Source organism: Schistocerca nitens, chromosome 7, assembly GCF_023898315.1.
Source record: "Schistocerca nitens isolate TAMUIC-IGC-003100 chromosome 7, iqSchNite1.1, whole genome shotgun sequence".
Taxonomy (NCBI): domain Eukaryota; kingdom Metazoa; phylum Arthropoda; class Insecta; order Orthoptera; family Acrididae; genus Schistocerca; species Schistocerca nitens.
Genome location: NC_064620.1, coordinates 531,144,464 through 531,158,433, shown reverse-complemented (window position 1 = coordinate 531,158,433; position 13,970 = coordinate 531,144,464). Strand labels below are relative to the sequence as shown.

Here is a 13,970-nt window from a genome sequence, read left to right as displayed (position 1 = left end):
CAGCAGTATTCTAAAAGAGGACGAACAAGCGTAGTTTAGGCAGTCTCCTTAGTAGGTCTGTTACATTTTCTAACTGACCTGCCAATAAAACGCAGTCTTTGGTTAGCCTTCCCCATAACATTTTCTATATGTTCCTTCCAATTTAAGTTTTTCTTAAATGTAATACCTAGGTATTTAGTTGGATTTACGGCTTTTAGATTTGACTGATTTATCATGTAACCGGAGTCTAAAGAGTTCCTTTTAGCACTCAAGTGGATGACCTCTCATTATTCATTATTCATGGTCAACTGCCACTTTTTGCACCATTCAGATATTTTTTCCAAATCGTTTTGAAGTTTGTTTTGATCTTCTGATGACTATATTAGTCGATAAACGACAGCATCATCTTCAAACAACCAAAGACGGGTGCTCAGATTGTCTCCCAAATCGTTTACATAGATAAGGAACAGTAATGGGCTTATACCGCTACCTTGCAGAACGCCAGAAATCACATCTGTTACTCGATGACTTTCTGTCAATTACTACGAACTGTGGCCTCTTTGACAAGAAATCCAGGAAATCACAAATCCAGTCACATAACTGAGACGATATTCCACAAGCACGCAATTACATTACAAGCCGTTTGTGTGGTACCGGGTCAAAAGCCTTCCGGAAATCCAGAAATACGGAATCGATGTGAAATCCCCTGTCAATAGCACTCAACGTTTCACGTGAACAAAGAGCTAGTTGTGATCCGCAGGAACGATGTTTTCTAAACCCATGTTGACTGTGTGTCAATAGACTGTTTTCTTCGAGGTAATTCATAATGTTCGAATAAAATATATGTTCCAAAATCCTGTTACACATCGACGTTAACAATGTGGGCCCGTAATTTAGTGGATTACTCTTTCTACCTTTCTTGAATATTGGTGTGACCTGTGCAACTTTCCAGTCTTTGGGGTACGGTTCTTTCGACGAGCGAACGGTTGTATATGATTGTTAAGTATGGAGCTAATGCATCAGCATAGTCCGAAAGCTAGCTGCTAACAAAAATATTGTGCTGCTACCGATAATACAAATCGCTTTCAGTTCAAGTCTGCTGGCACCGTACACTACAATGATGCATCACAAGCTAGACAGTGTTCTGGGTTTGTGATGTTGGGGCGGGAGGCAGACAGTGTTCTGGGTTTGTGATGTTGGGGCGGGAGGCAGAAGTGTTCTGGGTTTGTGATGTTGGGGCGGGAGGCAGACAGTGTTCTGGGTTTGTGATGTTGGGGTGGGAGGTAGACAGTGTTCTGGGTTTGTGATGTTGGGGCGGGAGGCAGACAGTGTTCTGGGTTTGTGATGTTGGGGCGGGAGGCAGACAGTGTTGTTAGCTTGCTCGTGAATCCCCGCAACTCACGTTCGTCGCACCGGTGCACTGCTGCCGGTTGCATCCAGTGTTGCCAAGATAGAGACAGGTTTATCGCGGCGTCGAATTCATGGACATTTTTCAGATAGGTGGGTAATTTAATTCAAACACTGGACTTTTTATATTAATTTCGAGTATAAGAGGCACCTGAATTTTGGAGACAATTTTTCGAAGAAAGAAGCGCGTCCTATAGTCCGTAAAATACGGTAGTACTATGATGGTGGTGATTTTCCATTAACTATCCAGCTCATTGTAGGGGGCTGTGCACTCGAGAATGAAATCGGCTAAAGCAACTACCTTACTTCGAGCACCATCCAACATCCGAAATGCAAGTTCCTGTAGAGTAAATCAGTTGTATGTTTTACGGAATCCTTACACGGCTCTGCGAAAAAAAAAAAAATACCCAATGAGCAGTTTCAAAGTGCCAAAAATGCAAAAAGTATTCCCTTATCTTTAATAACGTCTGCCTTCTACAATACGCACACAACACCGAACTGAGTCGCAACTTACATATAGCTACCAGATGCGTGGACGATCCAGGACCAAAATCAACATAATCCTTGGTAATGGTGCAGGGAATGGCAATTGAATCTCAATGTAGACAAGTATAATGTGCTGCAAATACACAGAAAAAAAATGGTTCAAAGGGCTCTGAGCACTATGGGACTCAACTGCTGTGGTCATAAGTCCCCTAGAACTTAGAACTACTTAAACCTAACTAACCTAAGGACATCACACACATACATGCCCGAGGCAGGATTCGAACCTGCGACCGTAGCAGTCGCACGGTTCCGGACTGCGCGCCTAGAACCGCGAGACCACCGCGGCCGGCAAATACAGAGAAAGAAAGATCCTTTACCATTCAGCTACAATATAGCAGGTCAGCAACTGGAAGCAGTTAATTCCATAAATTATCTAGGAGTAGGCATTAGGTGTGATTTAAAATGGAATGTATATATGACGGTAGTATCTGTTCCCGTAAGAACAGTTACCGTGGATGACCATGCAGCTTTGCTAGAAATGAAATGATAACTAAATGGACACCCTAGCTGCAAACAGGCGTTGATGTACTTCATTGGGGACATGTTGAAAATGTGTGCCCCGACCGGGACTCGAACCCGGGATCTCCTGCTTACATGGCAGACGCTCTATCCATCTGAGCCACCGTGGGCACAGAGTATAGTGCGTCTGCAGGGACTTATCCCTTGCACGCTCCCCGTGAGATCCACATTCCCAACATGTCCACACCACTACATTCGTAGTGCGCCTAATAGATGTTTGCCCATCATACTCATTACTCGTGGCAGATTGATCTACCAAGTCCCGTACGAGTTCGGGCTTAGCGTGTGCGTTCGCACAAGAAGGTCAGTGGCCGGGAAGCCATATTTTAACTATATATGACGGTAGTATCTGTTCCCGAAAGAACAGTTACCGTGGATGACCATGCAGCTTTGCTAGAAATGAAATGATAACTAAATGGACACCCTAGCTGCAAAGAGGCGTTGATGTACTTCATTGGGGACATGTTGAAAATGTTCATCCAACATTATTCTAAGGTCTTTTACTGTTTCTTGGCCTGCCAGAATTTTCATTGAATCATCTTCACAATAAGTCTCTATTATTCCACTCTCGTACAAAGCACGGAAAAAACGAACGCCTATGCCTACCCGTGCAAGCTCTGATTTTCCTTCTTTTATTATGATGTTCGTTTCTCCACATGTAGGTTGGTGTCAATAAAATATTTTCGCATTCGGAGGAGAAAGTTGGTGATTGAAATTTCGTGAGAAGATCCCGCCGCAACGAGAAACGCCTTTGTTTTAATGATGTCCACCCTAAATCCTGTATCATTTCAGTGACTCTCTCTCCCATATTTCGCGATAACACAAAATGTGCTACCCTCCTTCGAACTTTCTCAATGTACTCCGTCAGTCCTATCTGGTAAGGATCCCACACCGCCCAGCAATATTCTAAAAGAGGACAGACAAACGTAGTGTAGGCAGTCTCTTTAGTAGATCTGTTACATTTTCTGTGTCCTGCCAATAAAATGCAGTCTTTGGTTAGTCTTTCCCACAACATTTTCTATGTGTTCCCTCCAAATTAGGTTTTCGTAATTGTAATTCCTAGATACTTAGTTGAATTTACGGCCTTTAGATTTGATTGATTTATCGTGTAACCGAAGATTAACGGATTCTTTTTAGCACTCATGTGGATCACCTCACACTCTTCGTTATTTAGGCTAAATTTCGGATTTTTGCGCTATACAGATAGCTTTCCTAAATCGTTTTGCAATTTGTTTTCATCTTCTGATGACTTCACTCATAGACAAACGACAGCGTCATCTGCAAACAATGTAAGGCGGCTGCTCAGTCTCTCTCGTAAATCGTTTATAAAGGTAAGGAACAACAAAGGTCCTATAACACTACCTTGGGGAACGCCAGAAGTTACTTCACTTTTACTCGATGACTTTACGTCAGTTACTACGAACTGTGATCTCTCTGACAGGAAATCACGAATCCAGTCACGTAACTGAGACGATATTCCGTAAGCAGGCAATTTCACTACAAGCCGCTTGTGTGATACAGTGCCAAAAGCCTTCTGGAATCCTAGAAATACGGAATCAATTTGAAATCTCTTGTCAATAGCACTGAACACTTCTTGTGGGGAAGGAGCTAGTTGTGTTTCACAAGAACGATGTTTTCTAAATCCATGTTGAATGTGTGTTAATAGACCTTTCTCTTCTAGGTAATGCATAATGTTCGAAAACAATATATGTTCCAGAATCCTGCTGCATATCGACGTTAATCATATCAGCCTGTAATTTAGTGGATTACTCCTACTACCTACTACAGGAATCCGGTAAAACATCAAATCTCTGACATCGCTGCAGCCTGAAAAAGATCCTGCAAAAACGAGACCAACGACGACGGAACAGAATCGTTCAACGTGAGAGAAGTGCAACCCTTCCGCAGATTACAACAGATTTCAATGCTGGGCCATCAGCAAGTGTCAGCGTGCCAGCCATTCAACGAAACATCATCGACTTGGGCTTACGGAGCCGAAAGCCTACTCGTGTACCCTTGATTACTGCACGACACAAAACTTTACATCACCTGGGCCCGTCAACACTGACGTTGGACTGTTGCTGACTGGAAACATATTGCCCGGTCGGACGAGTCTGAGTGGATGGACGTGTACGGGTATGGAGACAACATCATGAATCCGTGGACCCTGCATGTCAGCAGGAGACTGTTCAAGCTGCTAGAGGCTCCGTGATGATGTGGGGCGTTTGCAGGTGGAATAAAATGGGACCCCAGATACGTCTAAATACGCTCTGACAGAGACACGTCCGTAAGCATCCTGTCTGATTACCTGCATCCTTCCGTGTTCATTGTGCATTCTGACGGACTTGGGGAATTCCAGCAGGACAATGCGACACCACACGCGTCCAGAATTGCTACAGAGTGGCTCCAGGAACACTCTTCTGAGTTTAAACACTTCCGCTGGCCACCAAACTCCCCAGACATGAACATTATTGAGCATATCTAGGATGCCTTGCAACGTGCTGTTCAGAAGATATCCCCCCTCCCTCCACCCCCCTCGTACCCCTACTGATTTGCGGACAGCCCTGCAGGATTCATGGTGTTTATTCCTTCCAGAACTACTCCCGACATTAGTTGAGTCCATGCCAGTTCGTGTTGCGGCAGTTCTGTGTGTCCGCCGGGGCCCTATACGATATTAAGCAAGTGTATCAGTTTCTTTGCCTCTTCAGTGCATTTATATGTTCTCATGTTTGCAGCTGTTCTTTATTCGAATTCTGGGATATTTACTTCGTCTTCTTTGGTGAAGAAATTACGGAAGATTGTGTTTAGTCTGAGGGGATGCCCACAACGTTGCACTGTGCTCTCATAGTTTCGTCAATCGGTACTCCATGACGGCAAGAGTAACATCGCTGTATTTACTCACCAGGTTTTGCAAGAACTACATTTTTCTTTCAAATGTTCCCAGTTATGTTTCCCGGTCACTTGTGTTACACTCTCTTAAGTATTATACCGTCGTAGCATCTCTGAATTCATTCAGTGTTTTTAACTGGAATTTCAAATGCTGTGACGATGGGATTGTTTTATTTTTTGTAAGCAGAATTGCTACTTGTTTCTAATCTCACCGTTTCATGAATGCACAGTAACTTCCCTATATAATTTATTCCCTTTCTACAGATAGTTTCCACGTGAGACAACGTTAACTGCCCTCATCTATTTATTTATGAGATTTCTTTTGCAGTACGCTACGTATTCCTGGTATCAGGAAGGATCGCATCACCACTACGTGAGGTAGCCCATGAGCGTATCATGTTTTCATTAACGTACGAATTGCAGATACAGAGACTGTTGGTACAATTCATATTACAACATCCTGGTAGTTTATTCTTTATTTTAGCCAACGTACATCCTGGGGTTATTATCACAGACCTTTTACTGTTGAATGCGTAACATTCGCTTATCACACTTTTCGTTTTATTTATTATCTTCACGCTTCTGAGAGTTCTCGCAGCCACTCATATTTTTTAGCTTTAAAATGACAATTGTTTAAATTGCTACTTGCTGACGTGTGAGCTTCTGTATCGTCGTCACTTACTATTTTAGCACCGCTATAGCTATACTGTCCTTAAAGTTGTTTCATAGTGTGCATCTGTTGAATTTATTGCCAAACTGTCATGAAGAACCATACGAACCTAATAAATTCTTAACTCTCGTACTTTTATGTGCTTTTGTGATTGTTCATGTACCTTATGACTTTTCGCCTTTCGTAGTCAGTTGATGTTTGGACTGGCGTCAGTGTTCACGTATGTGTTTAAATTTCTGTTTAAGAATAATAAGTATCGATGACAACAGTATTGATACTTTATATAAAACAAGCGTTTCTGTTGAGGCCATATTCAGACATTTACTGTGAAAATTTCTGAAGATGGCCTTGTAAGCCGAAAACCGGTTAAAATAATAAAATTAATACTACAGAACAAAAGCAAACTAGAGCTTTTTATTTATTGCAATGTTGTTCTACCAAGAACCGACGGGAGATTCTGTTAACATGACTGTAGCATGTATCGAGATAAATGTCGAGATGGTTCCTCTGAATTGGCGCGGCCGATTTTCTTCCTTATCTTTTCCCAACCCGAGCTTTCGTTCCTTCTCTAATGACCTCGTTGTCGACGGGACGTTAAACACAAATGTCCCCCTTCTCCTTTATAACACGCTTCGGGGAAGAATATAGAGCGTGAATCTGATTGCCTCAATTAACATTTAGCAACATCAGCATTGTCAAAATTTTGTAAGAAACCAGCGCAAGACTTATAAACTGTAAGAGGGTGGAGCATACCTTGAAGCTTTAACGGCTCCTTCACCCACTTTTGTCTAAGCCGTTGGTAGAATGAGGACGATTTCTTGTAGTCTTGGGCCACCGTGACTGGTATTCTGTTTGTTCCAGAAACCCAAAGAGCGTCTGGAAACGAACCCGAGACCCAGGGCGTTTGATTAGCTCTCAAGGACGTTTTTCCTCTTCATTACTTCTTGGCTGAAGAAATTCTCTTCTCGATAAAATGTAATAATAAACTGTTGAAAAAACTGCAACACAAAAAAATGAATGTAGAGTAAATTTATCTAGGTAACATATTTAAGTGATTGACCTTGCAGGATCACATGTTTATCTAAGCGCGAGACAAGACATTACAAACGTGAAATACTGGTACATTCGATTTTACACATAGAACGTTAAGGAACTTACCCCCCTTCTCGCAGCGGTGTACCGTAGGTCTCGAGAACAGCGTAGCGTTCCAAAGGATTGGAAAAGGGCACAGGTCATCCCTGTTTTCAAGAAGGGACATCGAACAGATGTGCGGAACTATAGACCTATGACTCTAACGTCGATTTGTAGAATTTTGAAACACGTATTCTGTTCGAGTATAATGACTTTTCTGGAGACTAGAAATCTACTCTATAGGAATCAGCATGTGTTTCGAAAAACACAATCGTGTGAAACCCAGCTCGCGCTATTCGTCCACGAGACTCAGAGGGACATAGACACGGGTTCACAGGTTGACGCCATGTTTCTTGACTTTCGCAAGGCGTTTCGTACGGTCCCACACAGTCGTTTAATGAACAAAGTAAGAGCATATGGACTATCAGACCCATTGTGTATTGGAATTGAAGAGTTCCTAGATAACAGAACATAACATGTCATTCTCAGTGGAGAGAAGTCTTCCGAAGTGAGAGTGATTTCAGGTGTGCCGCAGGGGAGTGTCGTAGGACCGTTGCTATTCACAATATATTTAAATGACCTTGTGCATAACATCGGAAGTTCACTGAAGCTTTTTGCGGATGATGCTGTAGTATATCAAGAGGTTGTAATAATGGAAAATTGTACTCAAATGCAGGAGGATCTGCAGCGAATTGACCCATGGTGCAAGGAATGGCAATTGAATCTCAATGTAGACAAGTGTAATGTGCTGCGAATATATAGAAAGAAAGATCCCTTATCATTTAGCTACAATATAGCAGGTCAGCAACTGGAAGCAGTTCATTCCATAAATTATCTGTAAGTACGCATCAGGAGTGATTTAAAATGGAACGATCATATAAAGCTTATCGTCGGTAAAGCAGAAGTCAGACTGAGATTCATTGCAAGAATCCTAAGGAAATGCAGGCCGAAAACAAAGGAAGTAGGTTACAGTACACTTGTTCGCCCACGGCTTGAATACTGCTCACCGGTGCGGGATCCGTACCAGATAGGATTGACAGAAGACATAGAGAATATCCAACGGAGAGCAGCGCGCTCCGTTACAGGGTCATTTAGTAATCGCGAAAGCGTTACGGAGATGATAGATAAACTCCAGTGGAAGACTCTGCAAGAGAGACGCTCAGTAGCTCGGTACGGGCTTTTGTTGATGTTTCGAGAACATACCTTCAGCGAGGAGTCAAGCAGTAAATTGCTGCCTCCTACGTACACCTCGTTAAGAGACCGTGAGAATAAAATCAGAGAAATTAGAGCCCACACAGAGGCATACCGACAATCTTTCTTTCCACGAACAATACGAGACTGGAATAGAAGGGAGAACCAATAGAGGTACTCAAAGTACCCTCCGCCACACACCGTCAGGTGGCTTGCGGAGTATGGATGTAGATGTAGATGTACATTAATAAACGGTCTAACCGCCAGAATGTTGAATCCAATCATTCAAATGTGTGTGCATTGTGTTGTAGAGGTGCCGGATATCAGTCTGTGGGAAGGAGTTCCACGCCTGCGGCAGTTGGACAACCAACATAGGGGCGATTATTCCTAGAAGTGGATGACCTTGGAATTCTCGTGCGATGATGTAACACATGTGCTCGGTTGGAGACAGACCTGATGATCAAGCAGGTCAGAGTGTCGACATTATATAGGAACTGTTGGATTACAACAGCGGTAAGTGGGTGTGTGTTATCCTGTTGGGGAACACCAGCTAGAATGCTGTTCATGACTGGCTTCTCGGCAAGTCGAATAACCAGATTGATGCACAGATTTCTAGGTGTAGGTCCAGTGTGTCTAGCACGCAGACAGGTTGGCTGCAGGACCTCGATTGGCTCCTTCAAACCTGCGTACAGCGATCACTGGCGCCGAAGCAGAACCACCTCTTATCGGAAAATACAGCAGGCTTCCACCTTTCTGTGATATCGATAGCTATGATGCCACAGCGTAGGTGCCCGTTCTTAGGTTGGCACTACGAGAGCAGACGATCCACACCGACGGCAGCGCCCTCTAGCCGACACTGTGCAGCTCTACGAGCGCCGCTCCACTTTCGGAGATCATCAAGAGCAGACGGCCGGGACACTTCGCTCCAGCTGCGGTTGGTATAGAGACCTTGCACTACTTACGACGGGTCTGCGGCTTCGCACCTACGCGCTCATCTGTACAAAATTATGTATGCCTCTGTATATATTCATGCACCAGTAAACCCCTTTTACTTACTTGCAGTACGAGGTGCATTCAAGTTCTAAGGCCTCCGATTTTTTTTTCTAATTAACTACTCACCCGAAATCGATGAAACTGGCGTTACTTCTCGACGTAATCGCCCTGCAGACGTACACATTTTTCACAACGCTGACGCCATGATTCCATGGCAGCGGCGAAGGCTTCTTTAGGAGTCTGTTTTGACCACTGGAAAATCGCTGAGGCAATAGCAGCATGGCTGGTGAATGTGCTGCCACGGTGAGTGTCTTTCATTGTGGGAAAAAGCCAAAAGTCACTAGGAGCCAGGTCAGGTGAGTAGGGAGCATGAGGAATCACTTCAAAGTTGTTATCACGAAGAAACCGTTGCGTAACGTTAGCTCGATGTGCGCTTGCGTTACTTGGTGAAACAGCACACGTGCAGCCCTCCCGGACGTTTTTGTTGCAGTGCAGGAAGGAATTTGTTCTTCAAAACATTTTCGTAGGATGCACCTGTTACCGTAGTGCCCTTTGGAACGCAATGGGTAAGGATTACGCCCTCGCTGTCCCAGAACATGGACACCATCATTTTTTCAGCACTGGCGGTTACCCAAAAATTTTTTTGGTGGCGGTGAATCTGTGTGCTTCCATTGAGCTGACTGGCGCTTTGTTTCTGGATTGAAAAATGGCATCCACGTCTCATCCATTGCCACAACCGACGAAAAGAAAGTCCCATTCATGCTGTCGTTGCGCGTCAACATTGCTTGGCAGCCTGCCACACGGGCAGCCATGTGGTCGTCCGTCAGCACTCGTGGCACCCACCTGGATGACACTTTTCGCATTTTCAGGTCATCATGCAGGATTGTGTGCACAGAACCCACAGAAATGCTAACTCTGGAGGCGATCTGTTCAACAGTCATTCGGCGATCCCCCAAAACAATTCTCTCCACTCTCTCGATCATGTCGTCAGACCGGCTTGTGCGAGCCCGAGGTTGTTTCGGTTTGTTGTCACACGATGTTCTGCCTTCATTAAACTGTCGCACCCACGAACGCACTTTCGACACATCCGTAACTCCATCACCACATGTCTCCTTCAACTGTCGACGAATTTCAATTGGTTTCACACCACGCAAATTCAGAAAACGAATGATTGCACGCTGTTCAAGTAAGGAAAACGTCGCCATTTTAATTATTTAAAACAGTTCTGATTCTCGCCGCTGGCGGTGAAATTCCATCTGCCGTACGGTGCTGCCATCTCTGGGCCGTATTGACAATGAATGCGGCCTCATTTTAAAACAATGCGCATGTTTCTATCTCTTTCCAGTCCGGAGAAAAAAAATCGGAGGCCTTAGAACTTGAACGCACCTCGTACCGACGTGTTTCACCTCACCTGCTCCTACTCGCTTCCTTCATTCGGCCAACCTTTGTTTTCAGGAACAGACATACGTGCCGCCTTCCAGGCGGGATACAAAACTTTCCCTCCAGTAAGCTCTCACTTGACACCACTGAAGTCACAAATGGCTCTGGTTTGGGTTTCGTGGATTTTAAGCTTCAGGGCATCTGACTAGGAGTTGTCCTTGATGTAACCGATTTGTACCAGTTCGTTGTGTCACTCTGGTGCCTAATGCTGTTCAAATTGCTGCTGCAGATGCGGTACGGTGCGCCAGAGAGTACGCCGAACACGATGGTTTTCCTTGTCGGTAATGCCACGTTGCCGTCCGGAGCCCGGTCATCTAGCGACTGTACATGCTTGTGACCGCCGCTGCCAGCAGTCAAGTATAGCGGCTACATTCATGTCAAGTTTTCCTCCAATATCGCAGATGTAACGTCCAGTTTCTCGTAGCTCTATTACCTGACGTCGTTGAAACTCAGTCGGGTGTTGATAATACCGTCTTTGTCACCTTAAACACATGCCTGATTAATATCAACTCATCATGTCAAATCTCCAAGTTAACTAATGCTCACGACCGCTGCTGCACGTATTTTAAGCAAACCTCACTAGCACCCTTATAGTGGCGCTGCTAGCGCCTCTCTTATGCGACTGGTGCGAAAATTGAATAGACATTATCTTTCAGATGTGTAAACTCGCCTACCAACCATCTTTCATGTGTACAACTCGTTCTTGGTGTTACAATACTCTGCCATCAGTGTATATTCTATTTCTTCGTTTTTTAACCGCCAAAACAAGAATGTGTCACAAGAACTTCACGTTTGTGTCAAACATGATACCGTGTAACCTCCCCACACGTAATAATTATTAAATATGTATAATGAATGTGATTCTACACACGAATTTTAAAAATGTGAATAAATAATGAATGTGATTCTAATTTTAATGTAACCTCTGAACAAAATTGGTTCCCATTTATTATATCCGTGCAGAAATGCATTCACATTTAATGTACCCACAAAATTCTTTTCCCATTTAATGTTAAGTTCGAAACAGAAAAACTCCTAAACCACAAAATAAAAAATTCAGTAACTTGGTAAATTTTAGGACGACAGCAACGCTGAGCCACGGCCCTGTATTCTGAATAAAAAAAAAAAGCAAAAATTCTTACCTCAATAAAAACTGCGAATATATCTGCTCTTACCTAAACCATTTTCGGCACAGCTCCGTGCAATTCTGGCCTATGCTTTGTGATTCGTGAGAGGAATGATCATGCATTGGATAAAATCTTTAAATTGAAATGAATCCTTTTTTTTAAAAAAAATTATATCATAAAATTATTATTATGGCATTTTTAAAAAAATTGGAATGACAGTTCACATGCATTACTAGATATGCGCAAGGCTGCTTCTTTACCTTATACAATAATACTCATCCTCCAGAGTCGTGACCAGAGCAGACTGCACACAAGCGCAGACACGCGCAGACTCCTGCCGACTACTGCAGACTACTGCCGACTACTGAAGACTAAAAGCCGACAACTAACAACATACTGGTCTCTGGTCAGAGACTCTCCTATGCCTTGCCTATTGCAGGCAGCGCATATAGCGCATACCTCTTACATAACCCCCCACTGGGGGGGGGGGGGGCAAAAATTTGGCAGCGATGGTGAGTCAATTGGACTTGCCATGAGCAACAAATTTTTCTTAATTAACTAAGTTTACAATCACAAAATATATACATATATATAAGTGCAGAACATGAAATAAAATATAGTGCACATGCACTGAGTACAGAACATATCAAGCAATGACAAAATGTATACGTAATGAGTACAAATCATATTAACAAATGACAAAAGTGCACACGCACTGTAGTACAGAACATATCAGGAAACCACAAAATGTATAGGCAATGAGTACAAATCATATTAACAAATGACAAAAGTGCACACGCACTGTAGTTTTTTTTTACTATTTTACAAGAACTAGGATAGGAAAGGGAAGGATTGCATCATGGTTGTAGCACAGGTTGCACGTAGCTGCACTGAAAGTCCATATCTTTCTACAGAAGCACAACACCAAGTGAGACAATCTGAAGTTCTTTTCCTTGAAGTATTAATCAGTGTAGCCAAGACACTGAAATGTCGTATTAATATTCCATGTTATCATTTTGGTAGTACATTAGGTACACCAAACAGTGGGACCATAATAACATCTCCATCGCTCATGGTGGTGGACAGCATGTCGTGTCAACACCACGTTCTTGTAAGGTACACCAACGTAGAATTAGTGCAAAAACCAAATATAGTGCTCCATGAGCATGAGGATAGACAGGACAAACGGATATTATAGTAATTTCTGGTAATTAGGTCAGAAGGTGAAGGACATTAAGTCACATGCTAGTCTTCACTGAAAATTACACTAGTCTAACAACTGATTTGAGTAACTGGTGGCACTCATCGCCCAGTTACTGAACATTTCTGTACCATGTATGAAGTATTACAGAATAATGTTCATAAGTCATCTGTTTACAGAGAACATTGGCACTCATTGACCAGTTACAAACCATCAGAAGTCATCATTCAAAACAGGAGCTAATGAGTGTAGCATCAAGCTACTGGTATTCGTATATATAGCATGTAAGTGACATAATACATATTTAAAATATAAGAAACAGTGGCATTCATTGGTCAGCAAGTACTGAATATTACAAAACATTTTTCATCATTCAAGTGACATACGACATATTTAAAATAATTATTGGCACTCATTGATCAGTTACAAATCATCAGAAGTCATCAGTCAAAACAGGAGCTAATGAGTTTAGCATGCATGCATTACTACAAAATATCATTCATTATTACTCAGAACTCATCATTCAAGTGACATAAGACATATTTAAAATGTAACATACTGTAACTATTACTCAACTCTGTGGTTGGAAAACATCATTCAGTATTACTCATAACTCTGTTAAACTGGTAGCATTATTTGGGACTGATAATACATTTTTTTTTGTGCTAGCAATGCATTGCGTTGGGATCGATAATTAATTACTGGGGCATAACAATATTTGCTTTTGACTTATTGCTGCAAATGAAGATGGGTAACGTCATTCATCATGAGTCAGCTGTAGCAAGGTTATGAAACAAATAGAGTATATGTGATCACATTCATGAATGACACAGGTTTAATGACCAACTGCCTATAGCACACTAATTTCATGAATAAT

General features: G+C 42.7%; 1 non-coding gene across 1 annotated transcript; it reads right to left on the bottom strand.

Annotated features, from left to right (window-relative positions):
* Positions 1-2,487: 2,487 nt before the first annotated feature.
* Positions 2,488-2,562, bottom strand: Trnat-ugu (transfer RNA threonine (anticodon UGU)). The gene has a single exon. It is a non-coding gene; the product is annotated as a tRNA-Thr (tRNA).
* Between the last annotated feature and the right edge of the window lie 11,408 nt (positions 2,563-13,970).